Source organism: Sorex fumeus, unplaced genomic scaffold, assembly GCF_029834395.1.
Source record: "Sorex fumeus unplaced genomic scaffold, SorFum_2.1 ptg000081l, whole genome shotgun sequence".
NCBI lineage: Eukaryota > Metazoa > Chordata > Mammalia > Eulipotyphla > Soricidae > Sorex > Sorex fumeus.
This window is the reverse complement of record NW_026606138.1, coordinates 803,047-825,949: the sequence shown is the minus strand read 5'-3', so window position 1 is coordinate 825,949 and position 22,903 is coordinate 803,047.

Sequence of the window (22,903 nt, the reverse complement as noted above, 5' to 3'; positions counted from 1 at the left end):
GTGGGCAACCTTGTCTTGTGCCCGATCTTAGAGGGAAAGCTTTTAGTTTTTCTCAATTGAGAATGATACTTGCCCTGGGATTGTGGTAGATGGCTTTGATTATATTGAGGAAAGTTCCTTTGATGGGGAGAAGAAATCAATCATAAGTTTCCGAAAAATGAAATACAAATGGTCAAAAGGCACAAGGAAAAACGCTCCAGATGGATATCCATCAGGGAGATTCAAATCAAAACAACAATGAGATATCATATAACACCACATAGACTGGCACACATTCAAAAGAACAAAAGCAACCAGTGCTGGTATTGATGTGGGGGAAAAGGGACACTTTCACCGTTGGTGGGGATGTTGAACGAGTCTAGCCTTTTTGGAAAACAATATGGACAGTCCTTCAAAAACTAGAAATTGAGTTTCCATCACTTTATCACTTGATCACTTTACACCCCGTTACTCATCGATTTACTTGAGCAGTCACCAGTAACGTCTCCATCAGTCCTTGTTGCGTTCTATTGTAGCCCAATCATATCTGCTCACTCCAGGAACACGAAGAGCCTCAAACCAATTGTTCAGGGTCTTGATGAAGAAGTCCGACCATATCAAAGGTGGGCAGCCACACAAACTTTTGACATCCTTTGGAATCCAGTCAATAATGGCTCTAATCCAGTGGTCATCTCCAAATCACATTATGTGTCCAGCCCATCTGATTTTCAACGCCTTGGCAAACAAGACAGTGTCCCTAATTCTCGATCGTCGATGGGGATCAGAACTCCAGATTCTTTTTCTCTATTGAGTGAAGCATGATACTTCAAGCATAACTCTTTTGATTCCTCTTTGAGAAACCCGAATAATGTTCTCACTCTGTTTTTGTAGAGCCCACATCTCTGAGGCTTATATTAATTCAGGAAGAACAGTGGAATTGAAGAGATATGCTGGGAGCTGGAGGTTCTTCGTCCTCTTAACTATTTCTTCAACACTCTTGAAGGCGTTCCACTCTCTTCCTCCTGCACAACTCAGGTGCCAGGTCATTCATCATGTTGACTTCTTGTCATGTGACCTAGGTACACATAACTGTTGCATTAGAAGATGTTCGTTCTGTTGAGAGTGAATGGAATGTCAGGAATGAGACCATTTCACATTGTCTTTATGAAATTCAGCTGTAGTCCAACCTTTCCACACTCATGGTCAAAGTCGGCCAGCATTTATGCCACTTGGATAATATTTGGTGTTATTAGAACAATGTACAGTAGTACAGTCCTGCCGGTTTTCCATTGGGGAGGAACCTTGCATTCAGAATGGTAGTGTGTGAAGAGCTGAGACAGTATATTGATTGGTACTGATGGCAGATTCTTCAGGTGTTTGGGTCTGACCTTGTCTGGGCCGGGTGCTGTTTGCTTCTTTAACGGCGAAATGGCATTTCAGATTTTGGAAGGGAGAACATTGGGAATGACATATCCATCCTGCAGAATTTGTTATATGGATAGATAGATGTGGTTATGGAAGAGATCCGAGTAGGATTCATGGATAATCTTCTCCATTGCCTGTCTGGAAGATGTTATAGCTCCATCAGGACTTTAGAGGGCAGTCATCTTGGTCTTGTAGTTGGCGAAGGACAGGCAGTTGTTGTATACGCTTTTCCCAGCTTCTGCCGCATCTGCCAGCACTGCTACTCTTTTCTTTTTGAGTTCTTCCTTTATTGCTTCTCTGCACTGCTTTGGGAGCTCAGCCGTTTGCTTGCAGTTGCCTGAGGCTTGCACCAAGCTATGTTGGCGAAAGAGCTGGAGAGTTTTCAAAGACAGGCGTCTTTTTGTTGCTATCTCTCTCTTGGCTTTCCTTGCACAATCATGGAGGTGCTGAACCAGTTCGATCATATTCTTCATCAATGTTGTTAATGAAAGCATCTTCCCATTTTGCTGCAATAGTGCCAAAGATCTCCCAGTTGGTGGTTGTTCTGGGAGTTCTCTTAAACTTTGCAGCCCTTTCTCCCCACTCTGTGAAGTAGAATTTTGCACGATGGAGAAGGTGGTCCAGTACCATTTGGAATTTTGGGACAAAAGAGACATTGGTCAGGCAAAATCATCAATTGAATAAGATGTGGTCAATTTCATTGTGGAACCATCCACCGGGAGACTCCCATGTCCAACGTTTAGATTTGGCCTTCTGGAACTGTGAGTTACAATGAATGGTTTCGGTCAACATGATGAACTCAGACAGTCTCTCACTCTGTTTGTTCCATTCCAGGACATGGGTCCTGATATGGAGTTCTTCGGCTGATCTTCTCTGTCCTATCTTGTCATTAAAGTAGGCTACAATGATCTAGTAAAAGGTGTGGTCTTCTTTATAGAACTTCTCCAGCTCCATGTAGAGCTTCTCAATTTCTCCTTCATCTTAATTGGATGTTGGTGCATAGACAACGAAGATAGAAACTGCCAGCAGTTAGCCACATATATTCAAGTGTAATCATCTGATTCTAGTTGTTAGGCATTCGAATGAATCAATGCTCATGGCCAAGTTTGTGTTGACAAGGACACCGACACCACTAATGCCTCTTTTGTCGCATGCTCTGAGGCAAAGCTCTTGTCCAGTGTTGAAAATGGCGTGATGTTATTGATGCCTTCTCATCTCAGTCAGACCAATGTTATCGTACTTGATCTTTCACACTTGCACCATCAGGTCCTTGGTGGATGCATCTGATGCCAGTGTACATGTGTTGAAAGTACAGATATTCATTTTAGCCCTTCTTCATTTTGGCAGCCTAGTTCTGCCTAGAGATTTTATCAGCCTCTCCTTCTTCATCCTTAACACTGCTGTATTGGTGGCTCTTTCAGGGTAAGGAGGATCAGACCCATTGTATTTACCATTGTATTTACTGATTTTGGCATATCAAATACTCCAAGGATAGCTTGCTAGGCTCTGCCATGGGAGTGGAATTCTCTTGGTTCCTTGCCAGGCTCTCTGAGAGGGAGAGGCTTTTAGGGCGGCCTCTAATTGCCCTTGCAGGTGTTCCCATGGTCCAAACCATATTGGAAACCTATCGAATATGGTGTGGTAATCTTCAGAGATGGGTATTAAGTGTCTTATGATGTGTCATAAACTTTATGAGCTTCAATATGACCCTGCAATACCACTTCTGGGAATATATCCTGAGAACACAAAAAAGCACAGTAGAAATGACATCTGTACCTATACGTTCATTGAAGCACTGTTCACAATAGCCAAAATCTGGAAACAACCCAAGTGCCCTAGAATAGATGATTGGTTAAAGAAACTTTGTTACATCTACACAATGGAATGCTATGCAGCTGTCAGGAGAGATGAAGTCATGAACTTTGCTTACACTTGATAGACATGGAGAATATCATGCTAAGTGAAATGAGTCAGAATGAGAGGAACATACATAGACGGACTGCACTCATTTGTGGAGTATAAAATCACTATAACATGATGCTGACACCTAAGGATAATAGATACATGGGTTAGGTATATTACTCCATAGCTGGAAACCTGCCTCTTGAGCAAAGGGGAGAAAGCAGATGGAATAGACAAGAGATCACTAAGAAAATGATGGCTGGAGGAATCGGTCCGGGTGGGAGATGTGTGCAGAAAGTAGATAAAGGACCAAACATGATGACCTCTCAGTGTCTATATTGCAAACATAATGCCCAAAAGTAGAGAGAGATGATGGGGAATAAAATGTCTGCCATGGAGACGGGGTAGGGTGGGAAAGTGGAGGTATACTGGGGATATTGGTGATGGGGAATATACACTGGTGTACAGATGGGCGTTTGATCATTCTGTGATTGTAACCCAAACATGAAAACTTGTAAGTATCTCATGGTGATTCAATAAAATGAAAAAAAAAAGAAATCTTGTCAACCAAGGCAAACTGTAGTAAGATACCCCAAAGTCACCAGACTTACTTACTAATGGGGAGGGAGTGGGTAGGGGAGAAGCCTCTGCCCTGGCCCTCTGCTCACCACAGGATTCCTGGATTCATGCCTCCACTGCCTAAGAAAGCCACAGAGGGGGAAGTATGGTGGTCAAGCAGTTCTCCGTTTATTGGCCACTGCCCATGGGTTCTTATATATACACTGGGGTTGGGGGGGGCAATCCCACACTTGGGGGGCTGGCAATTCCACATATAACATGTCAGTTAATTATTCACATATCCTGCTCTTAGGGCCAGGTTAACAATATGGGTAGGTGGGTAGTCATGCCCCTCATTCTTAACCAGAGTTCCCACCTGTGGAGACTGCTGGAGCCCCCCGGGTCTTTGTAAACAGGACCAGCTCTTGCTTCCAGGAGCAGGGGATTTGATCAACATCTCAGGCTAGCTGCTGACCCCAACACTTCTGCAAAAAAAAAAATAAAACATTCTACCATAATAGTACACTGTCGTGGATTCATCTGACTTGCCACAGATTACTGCTATTTGAGCGTTCATCCACTCCCTTTTTGGATATAGAAAAGACATTCTGTGGATAACAAATCAAACTGTACTTGGTAAATAGTACATCTCCACCATCACTGATAAGAAGAGTTATCATACACTCAAATAAACTCATTAATCATGGCTTTCCATGTGAATTAATGAGCTTACTCATACATGATAGTCAACTGAACGTGTTCTTATTGAACTCTGCTTATGAGAAAAGATATGTTCTAAATTAGTGGCCTTAAAAATAGTGCTTCCTTAGTGCTATTATCTAAGGAGAGAGTTTGCATAATCTTTAATGCATGAATTAAAAAACGAATACATACCCTGGACAATGTGAACCCAAGGAACTTACTATAATCATTATTTCAGATCACAGGGTTCTTGAGTGAAATAAAATTACTTATTTTGGGACTTGCACCATATTTTATTTTTCCTTTACTTGTATTATTGGTGCATTATCTGCATCCTGTACAACCAAATAGCCCCCGGACAAGCCATTATCATGCTAATAAAACCCCTTGCTCACTGCTATAAGTAGATTATGGGAGAGGAGGCATGTAAGGTCACAAGGGCTGTTTATGAGGGGAATAATGTTGAAGGAGGTTATTGATAAGACTTTCCCACCATTTAATATGAGATTTGAACCTAAGTAATTGGAGGCATACTAGCCCTCATCCTTGGATGGACTCTATAATCCACTGTTTCCACAACAGAAGTTGTTTCAAAGATGCACATTTAAGTTAAAGATATGTTGATGAGACATGTATGATTAAATTCCACTAAAGTCTCTAGATAAACTTTTGAGATTCTGGTGGTCAATAATGTGGATTCACTCACTTTCCAACAACTCAAATCAAGCCTTCTAAGTATGTTCCTTTGCTTCTAAAACTGCCATCTACCAATATGAAATAGCTTGCCTCTTTCTTTCATCTGTACTTACCAGAGTCAGTTTCACTTTTCATCTAAATAGAAGTTGTAAATGAACAAAAATATTGTGTTGTGTGTCGTAAAATGACTTAAAAATAGGATACTTTCAGAAATAGCTATAATATGAACAAATTATATTTTCATACATTAGTCTTAGCCTGGCAAGCTACTCATGATGTATTCGATATGCTAAACACGGTAACAACAAAGTCTCCAATGGAGACGTTACTGGGCCTGCTCGAGCAAATCGATGAACAATGGGAGGACAGTAACAGTGACAGTGATAGTCTTAAAAAAAGTTATTTATTTTGTAAAATAATTCTGCACTGAACTGCACTGCACGGAACTGCACTGCATTGCACTATCCTCCCATTGTTTATCGATTTGCTCGAGCAGGCACAATTGTGAGACTTCTTGTTATTGTTTTCGGCATATTGACTATGTCATGGGTAACTTGTCAGGCTCTTCCATGTGGGCAGAATACTCTCAGTAGCTTGCAGGGCTCTCTGAGAGGGGCAGAAGAATTGAACTCAAGTCGGCAATGTGCAAGGCAAATTCCCTACTCACTGTACTATCGATCCAGCCCAAAATAATTCTGAGAGAAAATATTAACAATGTCTAGGAAGATGACAACAATTGAAGAAGATATTCAGAAAGACTTTTTATATATTTCTTATTTTCTTCATTAAATTAATAATGTTAATGAATTTATATTTATTTTTAACTCTAAAAGACAACTAGTAGGAAATTCAAATCAGTTAAAAATAAAGGTGCACAATAGAAATCCATTAACATTTAATGAGAATAATTCTAAACTAGCTTATAAATATAAAGGCATTTCAAGTAAGGAAAATTCAAAATAAAACATGAAATATTAAAAATAATATTTTATTGATTGAATTAAATAGTATAAATGATTTAATGTATGCATGAAATATTACTTTGGAAAATTAATATCTGATCTATACTTTCAAAAAATTAAAAATGAAATAATAAAATTGAACATAATTTTTAAGCTAATTGAACAGGAAATAAAGCTTTTTTGCATAAAAACAAAAACTGACCAATTTGCCAGATATCAAAATATATCAAAATGTCATAGCTTAATAGGGTCTATATTTACATAAATAAGATAAATTATATGTTCAAAATACATTTATAGGAACATTCTGAGAAATAAATTAGAGATATTTATGAAAGTGACATTTGTTTAGCTTAAAAAATTATGATAGACATTTTTGTTTATACAAAATTAAGTAAATGCAAAAATAATCAGAGATTGCAAGATCATTTATGTCCTGTTCCTGATTATATCTCTCAGAGGTCATCATTATTCTCAATTTTTCAAAAAATGAATTATCTGGGGCTGGAGTGATATGATAGCACAGCAGGTAGGGCATTTGCCTTATACGCGGCCTACTCGGATTTAACTCCCAGCATCCCATATGGTCTCCCGAGCATGACCAGGAGTAATTCCTGAGTGCATAAACCAGGAGTAACCCCTATGCATCGCCAGGTGTGACCCAAAAAGAAAAAAAAATTTTTCTACTTAATCTTTACTTCACTGTATTGACCCATGTATATGTACCAATAAACCATCTTTAATTTAGTTATATCTTGTTTTTTATCACTGTCACTGTCTTCCCGTGGTTCATCAATTCTGCTTGAGAGGGCACCAGTAACGTCTCCATCGTGAGGTTTGTTACTGTTTTAGACATATCAAATACACATACGGAGCTTGTCAGGCTTTGCCTTGTGGTTGGTGTACTCTGCAGTAGCTTGCCAGACTCTTCAAGAGAAGTAGAGGAATTGCTCCAGGGTCAGCTGCGAGCAAGCCAAACACCCTACCAGCTGTGCTATCGCTATACTTATAAAAGAAATTGTATTCTGTGTATATTTCAGCAATTTTAATATTTTTCTCAAACACATAGTTTTGAAATTCCTCTGTGATGGTGCTTGTAGCAGCAATTTGCTCATGTACACGTCTTTATTCTATTCTATGAATACCACTCTTATTACTATATAGGCATTTTTCTTTCTAGCTTTCTCTTTGTTGTAGCTTTTATTCACACACACACAAAACAACAAGGGAGAAATATATGACTATGTCAATTCAGGTAAAATCTTTGACAAAATTCAACTGCAATTTATCACAGAAACTCATAGAAAACCAAATATAAAAGGAAACTTTTTCAGTTGATAAAATATTTTCCACGGTAAAACATCACAATGATGTTAGGATGTTTTCCTGTCTGAAAAGTAAGTCAAGGTTTTTAACACCTTTATTGCTCCTATAGAATCCTATACAGTCCTATGTGACAATAAAATAATCTTTTGGGGGCAAACAATCAAGATTGGAATAAGAAGAGTGCTATAAGAAATGAAAACTCCAAATATCTCCAGAACCTTATTGCAGAATTGAGCAGGTTACTTATTTGTTGGGCTGGAACAGTAACACAGCAGGTAGGGCATTTGCCTTGCATGCGGCCGACCTGGCTGACCCAAGTTCCATTCCTCCACCCTTCTCAGAGAGCCCAGCAAGCTATGGAGAGTATCTCGCTCACATGGCAAAGCCTGGCAAGCTTCCTGCGACGTATTCAATATGCCAAACACAGTAACAACAAGTCTCACAATGTTACTGGACCCGCTCGAGCAAATCGATGGACAATGGAAGGACAGTGCTACAGTACAGTGCTACTTATTTGTTAGAAGATATGTATTGATCATTACATCAAAAACATTTGAGAATCAGGAAAAGACATCCAACTGGATTAATGACAACAATTCAGAATTCTCACAGGGTCAGGAACTGTGCTTCTTACTAGTCATATTTAGAAATCACATAAAAGTCCAAATTTGTAAGCAATGAGCAACAGCCCTACATTAAGACCGACTTTGGACTCACTTGGAAAACTAGAAGATGTGATCTAGATGGACCATTATGGCCTGACCAATAGTACGGAAGCTAGGGCCTTTATCTAAAATGTAGTCGACATGGTTTAGATCCCCTGCATCCCATATGGTTCCCTAAGCATCTCCAGAAATAATTCCTGAGTGCAGAGCCAGGAGTAATCTCTGAGCAACGCAGAGTGTGACCCAAAAAGCAAAAAAAAAAGGAAAAAAAAGTAAAAGGACCAAATGTTCCAAAGCAACTCAATTACACTCTAAAAACAGACAAACAGACATTAGGGAGATTTTTAATGATATAAATATCTGACCAACAAGATAAAATTTGCATGTCTCACATCCAATTAGAAATTTTTAAACATTTAAAATAAAAATTAAGAAAAGATGTTACACTTTCAACAGTTCAGGAATAAATATTTCAATAAAAAAATTAAAGTGATTGTTATTTGTATCTATGAAATCCCCATCAGCAGTAACACATATAGATCATATTCAGTATATTTATTAATTAAAAAATTATTTATTACAAAAGAAAATACTACTTTTCATCCCTTTACTTATGGGACTGGAGCGATAGCACAGCGGTAGGGTGTTTGCCTTGCTCGCAGCTAGCCCAGCAGAGTATAGTTCAAGTCCTCTGCCCCTCTCGGAGAACCCGACAAGGTGCTGAGAGTATCTTGCCTGCATCTCGCCCGAACAGCAAAGCCTGGCAAGCTACCTGTGACATATTTAATATGCCAAACACAGTAACAACAAGTCTCAAAATGGAGACGTTATTGGGCCCGCTCGAGCAAATCGATGAACAACGGGAAGACAGTGACAGTGACTTATTACAACTATTATCATGCAAATTTCGTGTTACCTTCTGATCTTAAAGGGATTCATTTAATGACACATAATTTGATCCAGATACTCCTCTAATCCAGATACTTTTCTAATTTCTTCCCTTGGAAATCTTTCCTAATGTTACCTAAAGTTACTTTTTTCTAATTCTTCTTCTGACTTAATATTTTTTATTTATTCCAGGCAGTCTTTTACCCTCAATGCATCAATGAAACCACTTATCAACGTCATGATACCACTAAATCTTGGGGCTACTTAATTCCATTTTACTTGAGCTACTGGCAGCATTTGATCTCGTTGACCACTCCTTCTTTCATAAAATACAATCTTTATTATTTTCTCATGTCACACTTTCTTGACTGCTCTATTTCACTTTGCTATTTTTCAGTTACCTTTACTATCTCATCTTCTAAATTTTGGGATTGATTTAGGAACTTGCTGTTTCCTCCTATTTTATCTTTTATTTATGTTCATTCTCTTTATGCTTCTAGTAGACCCATGGCACAGTGGGTAGGGCGTTTGCCTTGCACGCGGCCGACATAGCCAACCCAAATTTGATTCCTCCGCCCCTCTCAGAGAGCCCGGCAAGCGAGCGAGAGTATCTTGCCAGCATGGCAAAGCCTGACAAGCTACCCATGACGTATTTGATATGCCAAACACAATAACAAGTCTCACAATGTTACTGGGCCCACTAGAGCAAATAGATGAACAACAGGAGGACAGTGACAGTGACAGCGACTAAAGAAATACAGTGATTTATCTTCCATTTAAACTGTCACTTATTTTGTAACTCATCTGTTTAATTGGCATAATGGAAATTTTATTTGCCTAAAAGGCACTGAAACGTAACGTTGAATCCAAACATTTTCCCATAGTTGATTTTCATAATGTTCTTCACTTAATAGTGATTTTATATTTTTACTATTTTTCTCCAGTTTTTATATCCAAAGAACATTGGCAATATGTTTTATTCAGCTCTTTGTTTCACTTTTCACGTCATTACCCACTTGTCCACTAATGACATTGATCTCTGTTAAGTATATAGAAATGCAAGCACTTATCATGATGTGACAGCCACTCATATTCTTGCTTGATTCCAGTTCTCCTGAATGTTTTTTTCAAATGACATATTCTCTGTGAATCTTCTCAAATGATACTTGTAAAAGTTCAACAAACATTACATATGCCAGCAGACCCTTTCAAGTCACATTTTCCCTCTCATTTACACGTATCAAAAGCATGCTGCATCTTTTTCTAATTCTTTTTCAAATTTATATTTCATTTACGATGTCTGTACATACCTGCCACACTCTTTTCTTATTTCGTTTTTTTCTAAATTGCTCCTGGTGAAGCTCAGGGAACCACATGGGATGCAAGGAATTGAACTTGGAACGCATATGTGCAAGGTAAATACCCTACCCACTGTATTATCAGTCGGGTCCTGTGTTTCTGATTTTTTTTGATGCAGTCCATTTTCATAGGTGTAAAACGGTGTCTCGTTTGCATTTTTATTTCAATAATTATGAGTATTTATTCATGTTCCAATTGACCATCTGTTGTAATATTTGAAGTGTCTATTCAGCTCTTATCTCCATTTTTTTGATGGATTTCTTGGATTCTTTTTGAGTTTCTGCTGCATGTTGAATATTAGTTCTTTGCCAGATATATGGAGTACATATATTTACCCACATTCAGTAGAATGTCTTTTTGTTTTAATGATAGTTTTTTGCTCTCATTTTTTAACTTTTGCCTCTCCTTCATAAAAGTATAGATTTGAATTCACAAACAGGGTTTCTTTTTTTAATTTTTTTTTTTTAGCGAAACACCATGAGGTACAGTTGTACACTTATAAATTTTTGTGCTTGGATTTCAATTATACAATGATAAAATACCCATCCCTCCACCAGTGCCCATTTTCCACCACCACGGGTCCCAGTATTCTTCCTACCCTCATCACCCCCATTCCCACCCTGCCTCTGTGACAGGGCATTCCCTTTTGTTCTCTCTCTCCATTTGGGTGTTGTGGTTTGCAAGAGAGGCATTGAGTGGCAATCATGTTTGGTCTATAGTCTACTTTCAGCATGCTTCTCTCATCCTGGGAGGATCCTCCCAGAACCCTTTAATTGGCACTCCCTTCTCTATCTGAGCTCTCTTTTACCCTAGCATGTGTGGCTGAAACTTTGGTACATCTACCCAAACAGGGTTTTTAAAATACAATCATCATAAAGTGCTTTACTTTGATTTCCTTAAAAAAATTGTATTTACTTATAAGTCATCAATCCATTTTTGTTAACTTTTGAGTGTAATGTGCATTAATGATCTATTGCCAGATTTTTCATGTTACTACCCATTTTTCTAATGGATGTTTTTGAGATATCCCTTTTTCTATATTCTCCTTTTGGAAATTTTTTCATAAATTGTTTAATTATGTGGGGACTTAATTCTATTTTTTTCAATTATAGTTTAGTTGTAACTATAATATCAAGCTGTTTGATTATTATGAATTTGAGTATATTTTGAATTCATTAAATGAGATGTCTTCGTTATTTTCTTTTGTCTCAGGACTATCTTCCCTAACAAGGTGTTTTATAATTTCATAAAAATTTAGTATTATTTGTTTTATTTCCTTAAAGAACGTGATACGGATTTTTAAAGAACTTAAAGTTGTTTTTGATCTACTAATGTTTTAGATTTTATGGACATTCTTACAATATTAGTTCTTAGAGTCCATGAGCAAAAAATATTTTTATATCTCCATATATTTCTACTATTTCTTTTAATAGTGACTGTATTTTTAGAGTGCTATTATTTCACTTCTTTAAGTTTATTCACAGGCATTTAATAGATCAAAACACGAGTACAAAGGCTGGAGCTACAGTACAGTGTGTAGGTCATTTGCCTTGGACTTGGTGACCCTGGGCTTGATTCCCAGCACCCCATAAGGTACACTGAGCCCCGAGTGATCTCCTGAGTGATCCCTGAGTGCAGAGCCAAAACTAAGCCCTGAGTACTCATGGCTGTGCCTCACCCTCTAAAAGCAAACAGACAAATAAAGAACATGATTGCAAAAGGGACTAAAGTTTTTTCTTAGTTGCTTTGATGTATAAATGTAATAGATTTATCTTGTTAGTTTACATATTCAAGTAGATTTTTTCAGTGGAGCATTTAAGATTTTATGTTTATATGATTATATCGATAGGCACTGTACTGCACTGTCCTCCCGTTGTTCATCGATTTGTTCTAGCGGGCCCAGTAACGTCTCCATTATGAGACTTGTGTTTGGCATATTGAATACATCACGGGTAACTTGTCAGACTTTGCTGTGTGGGCGAGATACTCTTGGTAGCTTGCCAGGCTCTCCGAGAGGGGCGGAGGAATTGAACCTGGCTTGGCCAGGCCAGCTGCGTGCAAGGCAAATGCCCTACCGCTGTGCTATCACTCCAGCCCCATATCGATAGGACACAAGTAAAATGTTGTTTTTTCTTGACTTCATTGATTCTTTTTCATTATATTTTAGTTGCATTTTGTTTTTTTCTGTATTAACTTATTATCTTCATTTCATTGAATTTACATTTATTTCTTTTATTTTTTTGCCAGTTCTTTTAGGCTATTTTTTAGATTAGTTGAGGTTTTTCTGTTTTCCCACTGTAAGTCTGTATTGCTATTACTTCTGTCTTATCACTGCTTATGCTGTGTCTCATATATTCTGATACTTCATGTGTTAATTTGTTTTTGTTTACAGATATTAAACAAAATATTTGCATATGCAGTTTCTTGACTTAAGAGTTCTATTCTGGGACTATAGCTTAATTATAGGCATATTTATTGGAGCTTGGAATGTCAATAAATAAATGGAATAAAAATATTAAAATAAACTAGTTTTAAGCTATTATATTAGAATTTGTGCATTTATTAAACAGGGTGATATCACATATATATGAAAGCACATATATATGAACTATTTTTGAGAGCACATTTGGATTCATAGTGGAAAATTCATAAGTGTATTCCCTGTCATTATAAATATATATGTCTTTATATCTATATCTATTCTATATACAGATTTCCCACTATCCACATCCTGAATGGTGCATTTATTGTTGCAGACAAAGTAATATTAACTCATTATTATCACTTCAAGTATAAAGTTAAATTAATGATAAATTGATAAATGTTTGTGTTATAAATTCTATATCAATTATATTTAAAAGGACATTCATTTTCAAACAGTATAAATCATTTTATATCACTATCACTATCACCCTGTTGTTCTTCAGTTCGCTCAAGCAGGCCCAGTAATGTCTTCATTCATCCCTGTCACATGCAAGTGTAGCCCAATGACATATTGGGGGCTCCTTCAGGGTCAGGGGAATGAGGACCATTCATTGTTACTGTTTTTAACATATCAAGTACGCCATGGGTAGCTAGTCAGGCTCTGCTGTGCAGGCGTGCTACCCTCAGTAGCTTGCCGGGCTCTCCAAGACAGATGGAGGCTTTGGGGGCAGCCTCTAATCACCTTTACATGTGTTCCCAGTCAGGTATATAGGCGGGTATGATACTCTCAGTAGCCTGCTGGGTTCTCTGAGAGTGAGAACTAGAGAACAAGAGGTCAAGTGGCCACAAATGCAGCCGCACGCTTCTGGGAGCTTGGTTTTATAGTCTCTGGATAGCCATTGATGGGGTTACATGGCAGTTGGTGGGTGTAACTGTCTAGCTACTGGAAGGTGGGAGAGCTGGGTGGAGGAAGCGCAGTCCCGAACTGAGCAGGCTTGGAGATCTCAGCCCCGGGTCCCTCACACCTGGGTTACTCTACCAGTTCCTCGTCCAAGCATGTGGAGAGTGGTTTCACCATGGCTTTGGCTGGGTCCTGGAGGTCTTCAGCTGTCATGGCTCTGCTCGGGGCAGAGAGGGAAACTCAACCCGCCCTCCTCCAAGGGTCCCCAATGAGGACAGCCAGGCATGGGGGCAGGAGACTCTGCCTTGTTCTCATCTGGGAGCTTGGTTTTATCATTTTATATCACTTAATCACTTAATCCCCGTTATTCATCGATTTATTCGAGCGGGTGCCAGTAACGTCTCCATTCATCCCGGTTGCGTGCTAGCATAGCCCAATGATATCTGTTCGTTCTAGGAACATGCAGAGCCTCAAACCGATCATTTAGGGTCTTGACGAAGAAGTCTGACCATCTTATAGGTGGGCGTCCACGTGATCTTTTGATGTCCATTGGAATCCAATCAGTAATGGCTCTAGTCCAGCGGTTGTCTGTAAACCTCATTACGTGTCCAGCCCATCTGATTTTTGATGTCTTGGCAAATGAGACAGCGTCCCTGATTCTTGAGCGTTGACGAAGATCAGAACTCCGGATTCTATCTCTCATTTGAGTGAATCGTGATATTTCAAGCATAGTTCTTTCGAGTCCTCTTTGAGAGACCCGAATAGCGTTCTCATCCTGTTTTCGTAGGGTCCAGGTCTCTGAGGCATATGTTAATGCAGGAAGAATAGTGGAATCAAAGAGATGTGCTCGTAGCTGGAGGTTCTTTGTCCTTTTAGTTATTTCTTCAATGCTCTTGAAGGCATTCCAAGCCGCTCTCTTCCTCCTGCGCAACTCAGGTGCCAGGTCATTCATCATGTTGATTTCTCGACCTAGGTATTATAACTGTTGCATTCGGAGATGGTGGTTCAGTTGAGAACGAATGGAGCATCAGGAATAAGGCTGTTTCTCATAAACATTGTCTTCGTAAGATTCAGCTGTAGTCCGACCTTTCCACATTCACGGTTAAAGTCGTTCAGCATTTCTGCCGCTTGGCTGATGTTTGGTGTTATTAGAACAATGTCATCAGCAAAGCGGAGGTGGTGTAGTTGCCAACCATCTATCTTCACTCCCATGTTTTCCCATTCCAGTCATCGCATGATGTTCTCGAGGGTGGCACTGAAGTATTTTGGTGAAATGGTATCACCCTGCGGAACCCCTCTCTTGATATGGATGATTACTTCTTTGTAGAATGGTGAGATCTTGGTAGTGAATCCGCAATAGAGCTCACGAAGGATCCTGATGTATTGAGTTTGTACACCCTGATTGGCTAGGGCTTCCATGACCGCTTCCATTTCAACAGAATCAAAGGCCTTCTTTAAATCAATGAACGTTAGACAGAGGGGCATCTTGAACTCCCGAGATACCTCAATGAGCTTGGTTATTGTGTGGATATGGTCGATGGTACTGAATCCTTTTCGGAATCCAGCTTGTTCACATGGTTGTCCTTCATCTAGTGTTCTGCTAATCCTATTCAGGATGACTCGAGTGAATAGTTTGTAGATGACAGACAATAGGCAGATTGGGCGATAGTTGCCAATGTCGTGGATGTCTCCTTTCTTGTATAGTAGTACAGTTCTGCTGGTTTTCCACTGGGATGGAACCTTGCATTCAGACAGGCAGCGTGTGAAGAGTCGAGCCAATGTATTGATGAGTACTGATGGTAAGTTCTTCAGGTGTCCAGGTCTGATCTTGTCTGGGCCAAGTGCTCTTTGTTTCTTTACCGACGAGATGGCATGTTGGATTTTGGAAGGGAGAACATTGGGAACGACATATCCATCATGTGGTATCTGGTATGTGGGCAAGTGGATGTGGCTATTAAAGAGATCTGAGTAGAAGTCATGAATAATCTTCTCCATTGCCCTTCTGGAAGATGTGATAGATCCATCATGATGTTGGAGGGCAGTCATCTTGGTTTTGTAGTTGGTGAAGGACAGGCGGGCATTACGAATGTTTTTCCCAGCTTCTGCTGCATCTATCAGTACTGCTGCTCTCCTGTTTTTGAGGTCATACTTGATGGCTTCTCTGCACTGTTTTGCCAGTTCGGATGTTCGCTTGTGGTTGCCTGAGGCATGTGCCAAGCCACGTTGGCGAATAAGTTCAAGAGTGTTCGAAGAAAGATGGTTTTTTTGTGGTTATCTCTCTCTTGGCATTCCTTGCACAATCATGGAGGGGCTGAATCATTCGATCGTATTCCTCATCAATGTTGTCAATGACGGCATCTTCCCATGTTGCCGCAATAGAGCCAAAGAGCTCCCAGTTGGTGGTTGTTCTGGGAGTCCTCTTCTTAAACCTTGTATTCTTTTCTCCTCGTTCTGTGAGGTAGAATTTTGCACGAAGAAGACTTTGGTCTGATCCCGTTTGGAATTTTGGGACAACAGCAACATCGGTTAGGCAAAACCGCCGATAGAATATGATGTGGTCTATTTCATTGTGGAACCGTCCATCGGGAGACTCCCATGTCCAACGTTTAGATTCAGCCTTTTAGAACTGTGAGTTACCATGGAAGGTTTTGGTTGACATGATGAACTCAGACAGTCTGAGTTTTATTATCAAAATTGATATTTTGAAAGACTGCTGACCCCTAGAGAAAAAACATCCATTTTATCTCAAGGATTAATAATGCAGACTAATATTTAGTAATCTATACCTTGTACATTCAGTAATATTCTTTCTTTTATCTGAGGGAGGGCCCATATTTGGCTATTCTCACAGTATATTCCTAGGTCTGCATTCACATATCATCTCTGGCAGGCTTACTTAGGTGACTTTATGGGAATAGGGGATTAAGTTCAGCTCAGCTGCATGCAAGGCAATCGTTGTACTCCTTGTACTATCTCTCTGGCTCTGTATTTAGTATGTAGCACTGTAGCACTCCCGTTCATTGATTTGCTCGAGTGGGCGCAGTAACATCTCCCTTGTGAGACTTGTTACTGTTTTTGGCATATCAAAAACGCCATGGGGAGCTTGCCAGGCTTTGCCATGCAGGTGGGATACTCTCGGTAGCTTGCTGGGCTCTCCGAGAGGGGTGGAAGAATCGAACCCGGTTCATCCAAGTCAGATACATGCAAGGCAAATGCCCTTCCAATGTGCTTTATACTTATAAACATGTGTTTTTGTTTAATCCTGGATTTCTACTAGTAAAATCAATTAATCATATTATGAAAGCACCACTTTTAGAAAAGAAAAATGAAAACCTAGAGAATTATTAGAAATTCCCAAATTTATGAAAGATATTTGAATACAATCACTAGTGGATCAAGTTTGCCTTACATAAGATTCTGGATGTACTTTAATTCAGATGTTTGCAAAAAGTTAAGATAAATTTTCAAACTATTATAGTGTCATCTGAAAATCTAAATTTCCCAGTGATCTTGAAGTGTTCTAATATCTTGAAAATAGAATTTAAACTGCATTCCAAAAGTAAAAAAAATCTAATCTATTAATCCACCCACACTTGATATCAGAGCCATAAACAGCTTTCTCAGGTCAGTGGAGAGGATAACGGGTTTCTGAAAGATTACCACTCAATAGAGAAATGTTTAAGACACCATGTTGCCTTGTTTGGCTCAAGATATCAATTCCCAAAAGTTTCAAGAAACTCCCAATAAAGTCTGAAAGAATTAGCTTCAAACATGTGACCTGACTAAAAGAAAAAACTGAAAAAAACTTTCTATATTCTATATTGATTAGGCATATTGGCTCAATAAAAAATTAAGACAGATTAAAAATCAAGTAAACTAACATAGGTTTGTTGATTGCTTTGTTATACTAATTTCAAAACTTCTATCAAAAATATGCAACTTTGAAAATTCTAAATGTTCCTGTTGCCTGAGTGCCTGAGTACATTACATAACTGGAAATATTTTTTCCTAGAGACTGAAGTAATGGTTTCATAAATTCGCACTCCTTTTGCTGTTGACTTAGAGAAGATAGAGCAGAATACAAATTGCCTTTTAGGTAATAATGTTCAATATGGTATATTTTTACTGCTTCTCAGAAACCATCAATCTATTCATTTTTTTATCTTTATATTAAAGTAAAAAAGATAAATATTTCCTAAATATCTTGGGAATTAGATTCCTAGAGTGAAATAGTTGTGGGAATGCTATCATGTTAGGAAAATTATAGAGGGCTACATGAGTTTTAGGTACAGTTCTGTCATTGCAAAACAGGTTCACTTGGTTAAATCAGTTAATCATACTTGCATCAGATTTATGTAAAGGAAAATTGCTGCTGTAATTTTATAGAACTCCATGAGATGTCATATTTATCTGAGTTTCATTTAAAAAGTGCATATACTTTTAAAATTTGTCTCATGTTTATGTGCCAATAAATCATATTTTCTGTAAGCTTCCTTTTTTTACCAGTTAGGCACCTGCAGAAAGATAATTTATTGTCATAATGATTTGGAGACAAATTCCAATGGCAACATTGAATGTTAAACACCTCAAGAGAGGAAATTGATAGATAGTACTACAGTAAAATGCTTACCTTGCATGCAGCTAACCTAAGTTTGATCCCTGCACCCCAGATGGTTTCCCACGTCCTACAAGGAGTAATCCCTAAGTACAGAGCCTGGAGTAAGCCCTAGGCACAGTCGGGTGTGCCCAAAAATAAAAAAAAAAGGAAAAAAACAACAAAATCTCAAGAGGTTCTATGAGATGCATGCTTCCTGAGACATTTGTAACTACAGTGCAAAATCAAAGTTTATATTACTTAAAAAAGCAACGTGTAAACGTTGTAACGTTCAGAGGATCACTCTTGGGTGCACTAAGGTCACCAAATGCCGTGCCTGAAATTGAATTGGGGTAAACCAAATGCAAGACAAATACCTTATTCCCCCAATTTCTTTGGTTCCACTTTCAGATTTTTCAAAATTATTCTTGAACTTCAGAGATCACTACAGAGAGTAAAGTGCTTTGTTGTATGTGACTGGCTGGTTTGATCCATTTATTTCCCAGAGCCTTCCAGAACTCATACTTAAAGGCAGAGCCAGAGATATGTCCTAAGCACCTCTAGGTGTGGCCTCCAAACAAACAAACAAACAAAAAAAAAACCTGCTTTTTCTTTTGCATTAAAAATAATCTAGTTGTTTTGTCTGTCATTAAAAAATAAAAAAGAGCAAGTTTAGGTGAATATGTTCAATTATTGCTATTTTATATATACTCCACAATGGAATATGTAACTCATGAGCTAAGGAGAAGAATAGAATAAAATTTATAATAGAATTGCATTATTCAACTGGCACCATAGCCACATCTTTTTTTCTGCTTTTTGGGTCACACCCGGAAATGCTCAGGGGTTACTCCTGGCTCTACACTCAGGAATTAATCCTGGCAATGCTCAGGGGACCATATGGGATGCTGGGATTCGAACTCAGGTTGGCCGCGTGCAAGGCAAACGTCCTACCCGCTGTGCTATCGCTCCAGCCCCGATAGTCAAATATTTTAAAAATAGTGGTCTAAATTATTATGCAGGATAAAAGTGCATGTGCAAAAAATCATTTGATCACTTGACATCCCCTTACTCATTGATTTGCTCGAGTGGGTGCGATATATCTCCATCTGTCCCTGTTGTGTGCTAGTGTAGCTCAATGGCACCTGCTTGCTCCAGGAACACGAAGAGCCTCAAATCCATCATTCAGGTTCTTGACGAAGAAGGCTGACAGTCTCATAGGTGGGTGACCACAAGGTCTTTTGATGACCTGTGGACTCCAATCAGTAATGGCTCTAGTCCAGCGGTCGTCTCCAAATTGCATTACGTGTCCAGTTCATCTGATTATCGATGCCTTGGCAAACAAGACAGCGTCCCTGATTCTCGATTGTAGACAGAGGTTGGAACTCTGGATTCCTTATCTCATTTAAGTGAAGCGTGATACTCCAAGCATAGCTCTTTCGATTCCTCTTTGGGAGATACGAATGTTTTCATCCTGTTTTCATAGGGCCCAGGTCTCTGAGGCTTATGTTAATGCAGGAAGAACGGTGGAGTTGAAGAGATGTTCCCAGAGTTGGAGGTTCTTTATCTTCTTAGCTATTTCTTTGATGCTCTTTAAGGGATTCCATGCCACTCTCTTCCTCTTGTGCAACTCAGGTGCCAGGTCATTTCTCATGTTGAGTTCTCGACCTAGGTACACATAACTGTTGCATTCTGAGATTTTTATTCCATTGAAAGTGAATGAAATGTCAGGAACGAGTTTGTTTCTCATGAACATTGTCTTCGTGAGATTCTGCTACAGTTAGACCTTCCACACTCACGGTCAAAGTTGGCCAGCATTTGTGCCACTTGGCTAATTTTTGATTTTATTAGAATTATGTCCTCAATGAAGAGGAGGTGATGTAGTTGCCAACCGTCTACCTTCACTCCCATTTCTTCCCATTCCATTTGTTGCATGATGTTCTTGAGGATGGCACTGAAGAATTTCTGTTAAATGCTATTACCCTGCCGAACCACTCTCATTGATGTTGATGATCACTTCCTTGTAGAATGGTGAGAACCTTATAGTGAAATCATAATACAGCTCACAGAGGACCCTGATGTATTGAGCCTCGCAAGCTTTCCATGGTGTATTCGGTATGCCAAAAACAGTAAAAACAGTGCAAAAAATAAGATATCCAATTATCAGAATTATTACATACACATTGCATTCCATATTGAAACTATAAGTAATAGTGTACCTAATATATGCTGAATTTAGTATATCATATATTACAAATAAAATGTGACTTCATGAAGACCTGATGCTTAAATAATTTATTCATTATTTTGTGTACCAATATGTCGACATTACACTTGGTGCAATTAACTAAATTACTAACAGTATTTTAGATGTTCTTACAATTATACTAACAATATGAAGGAAAGCATAAACTAAGGGTATGAGTAATGAATGATATTTTACCTTCATAGTTTGAGAGTCATCAAGGAAATATGAAATAATTAAACTTTCATAACTTCCAATTAATGTGATCTTCAATTATTCCCAATGTAGACTTTAACCATCCATGATATTTTCAAGATAAAGCAATACCTAAAATAATCTAAAAATCCAGTAGGCAAAAAGATGGTTTAAAACTTTGCCTGTTAGAGAAATACAGTCAGATTTTATAGTAGTAGTTCTCACTGTACAATCCTTTGACCAGCAACATTAGTATTACCAGGAGCTTGTTAGAAAAGCAAAACTACTGTCACTATCTTAAACACACTGAATCAAAATTTTTGAATGAGAAGTCAAAATAGATGAATGTAAACATGTCTTCCATATTTATATATGCTTCATTAGAAGAACAATTAGACTTATTGATCTAGATCCCTTTGTACTATAGATATAATTTTTTTTAAATTGTCACAAATTATGTAGAATAGACATTGACATAAAGAAAATTTTGACTAGGAAAATTATATGAAAGTTAGCTTCCTTGTATTAGCCCTAATGGGATGAGAATGAAGTTACTCTCCAGAAAATAGAAAAAATAGAAAGAAATGTGAAAAAAAAATGAAAATTTTTATTCATAGATTTTTCATAAAAATCACCTGGGTGGCATTTGAAATTTACAAATATTTAGACCTAAGTTATACTCTGCCCCGCAGAGCTTATAAAGACCTGGATTTCCATTTCGTAAAAGCTTCCAAGATTGAGGACTAGTCTTCACATGACTAGTCTTGATATGACTAATCCTACAATAAATACACTCATCCACATGGTGGCAGCAGAGTATTAGTACCAATATCAGTACCTGGGATGGGAAGTAAGAACTTTTATATTATCATTATTATTGTTGTTGTTGTTGTTGTTGTTATTGTGTTTTATTCTGTGACTTTGTTTTTTATTTTGACTTGGGGACTGGTATATATTTTAAATTTTTTTTAATTTCCATCTTAAGTTAAAAGACATTTTAGAGTTTTCCTTCTTGATCTTTATTTTTATTGCCTCACATTTGAAAGAGCAGCATATTTGATAATTGGAATTTTCTAAAGACCTACATATGATAAACACAATTTATGATTAAAAGTAAAACATTTTGTTTGTTTTCTAACATAGAACTTTATCCTGATTACCTTTCTGAAATCTAAATCCTCTGATAGCTATACACTTATTTTTATATTTGCAATCAAAGTTACTTATATTTCGATGTTTACATATTGATCTCATTCTATTGAACTTGCTTGCTTTCTAACATTAAGAACTAAGTCATTTCTTGGAGTTGCTACCTTCTTTGAAATCAAATAGCAACAGGATATGGATATGTACTTGTAGTGAATCAGTTTGGGCCAAACGTTTTTCATTTAACTATGTATATTAATCAAGGCATATATATATGTAGCATGCTGCAAATAGTAATCCCATGCAGAGACAGTTTGATAGTCTTTGTGAAATGAAATTAAACTGTGTAGCAATTCCCAAAAGTATGACTATGTAATTATTTTACATTGTTAGTGATTCCATTTGAAGGTGATTTCTTTAGCCTTTGTTTTTAGGAATACAAAACAGTAACTGATTAAAATAACTATGAATAACATAAAATAATTATATATTAAACACTATATGTATTCTAGCATAGTAAGTCATTTTGAAATTGGCTGGTCCTAAAATATCCCTCCTATGGTGACAATATATCAGTAAAAACAAAGAAGTTCACAGTGTTCCTCTTGTATGGTAGGAAAAGCTTTGATCAATGTTTTACAATGTGTCATTATCAGGTAACACATTCTTCACAGTAGGTAATTAGCAGGTGATAATGAGAATCAAGTCCAATATTTCACATATGCCCCTGAAAGCTATACTTCCAGCAGGAAGAAAGTTCTGAGAAATTGAGTTACAAAATGGCTTTCCACATATTGCTTCATTAAATAAAAAGGTAGATGCTTTTTCATTTTAGATCAGGACAAATATTAGGAAAACAGAATCTGCAAACAACTGGATAACAATATTGATCACTAGCTGTGTATTATCTATGGAATTCAATGTCTATTGATTGAA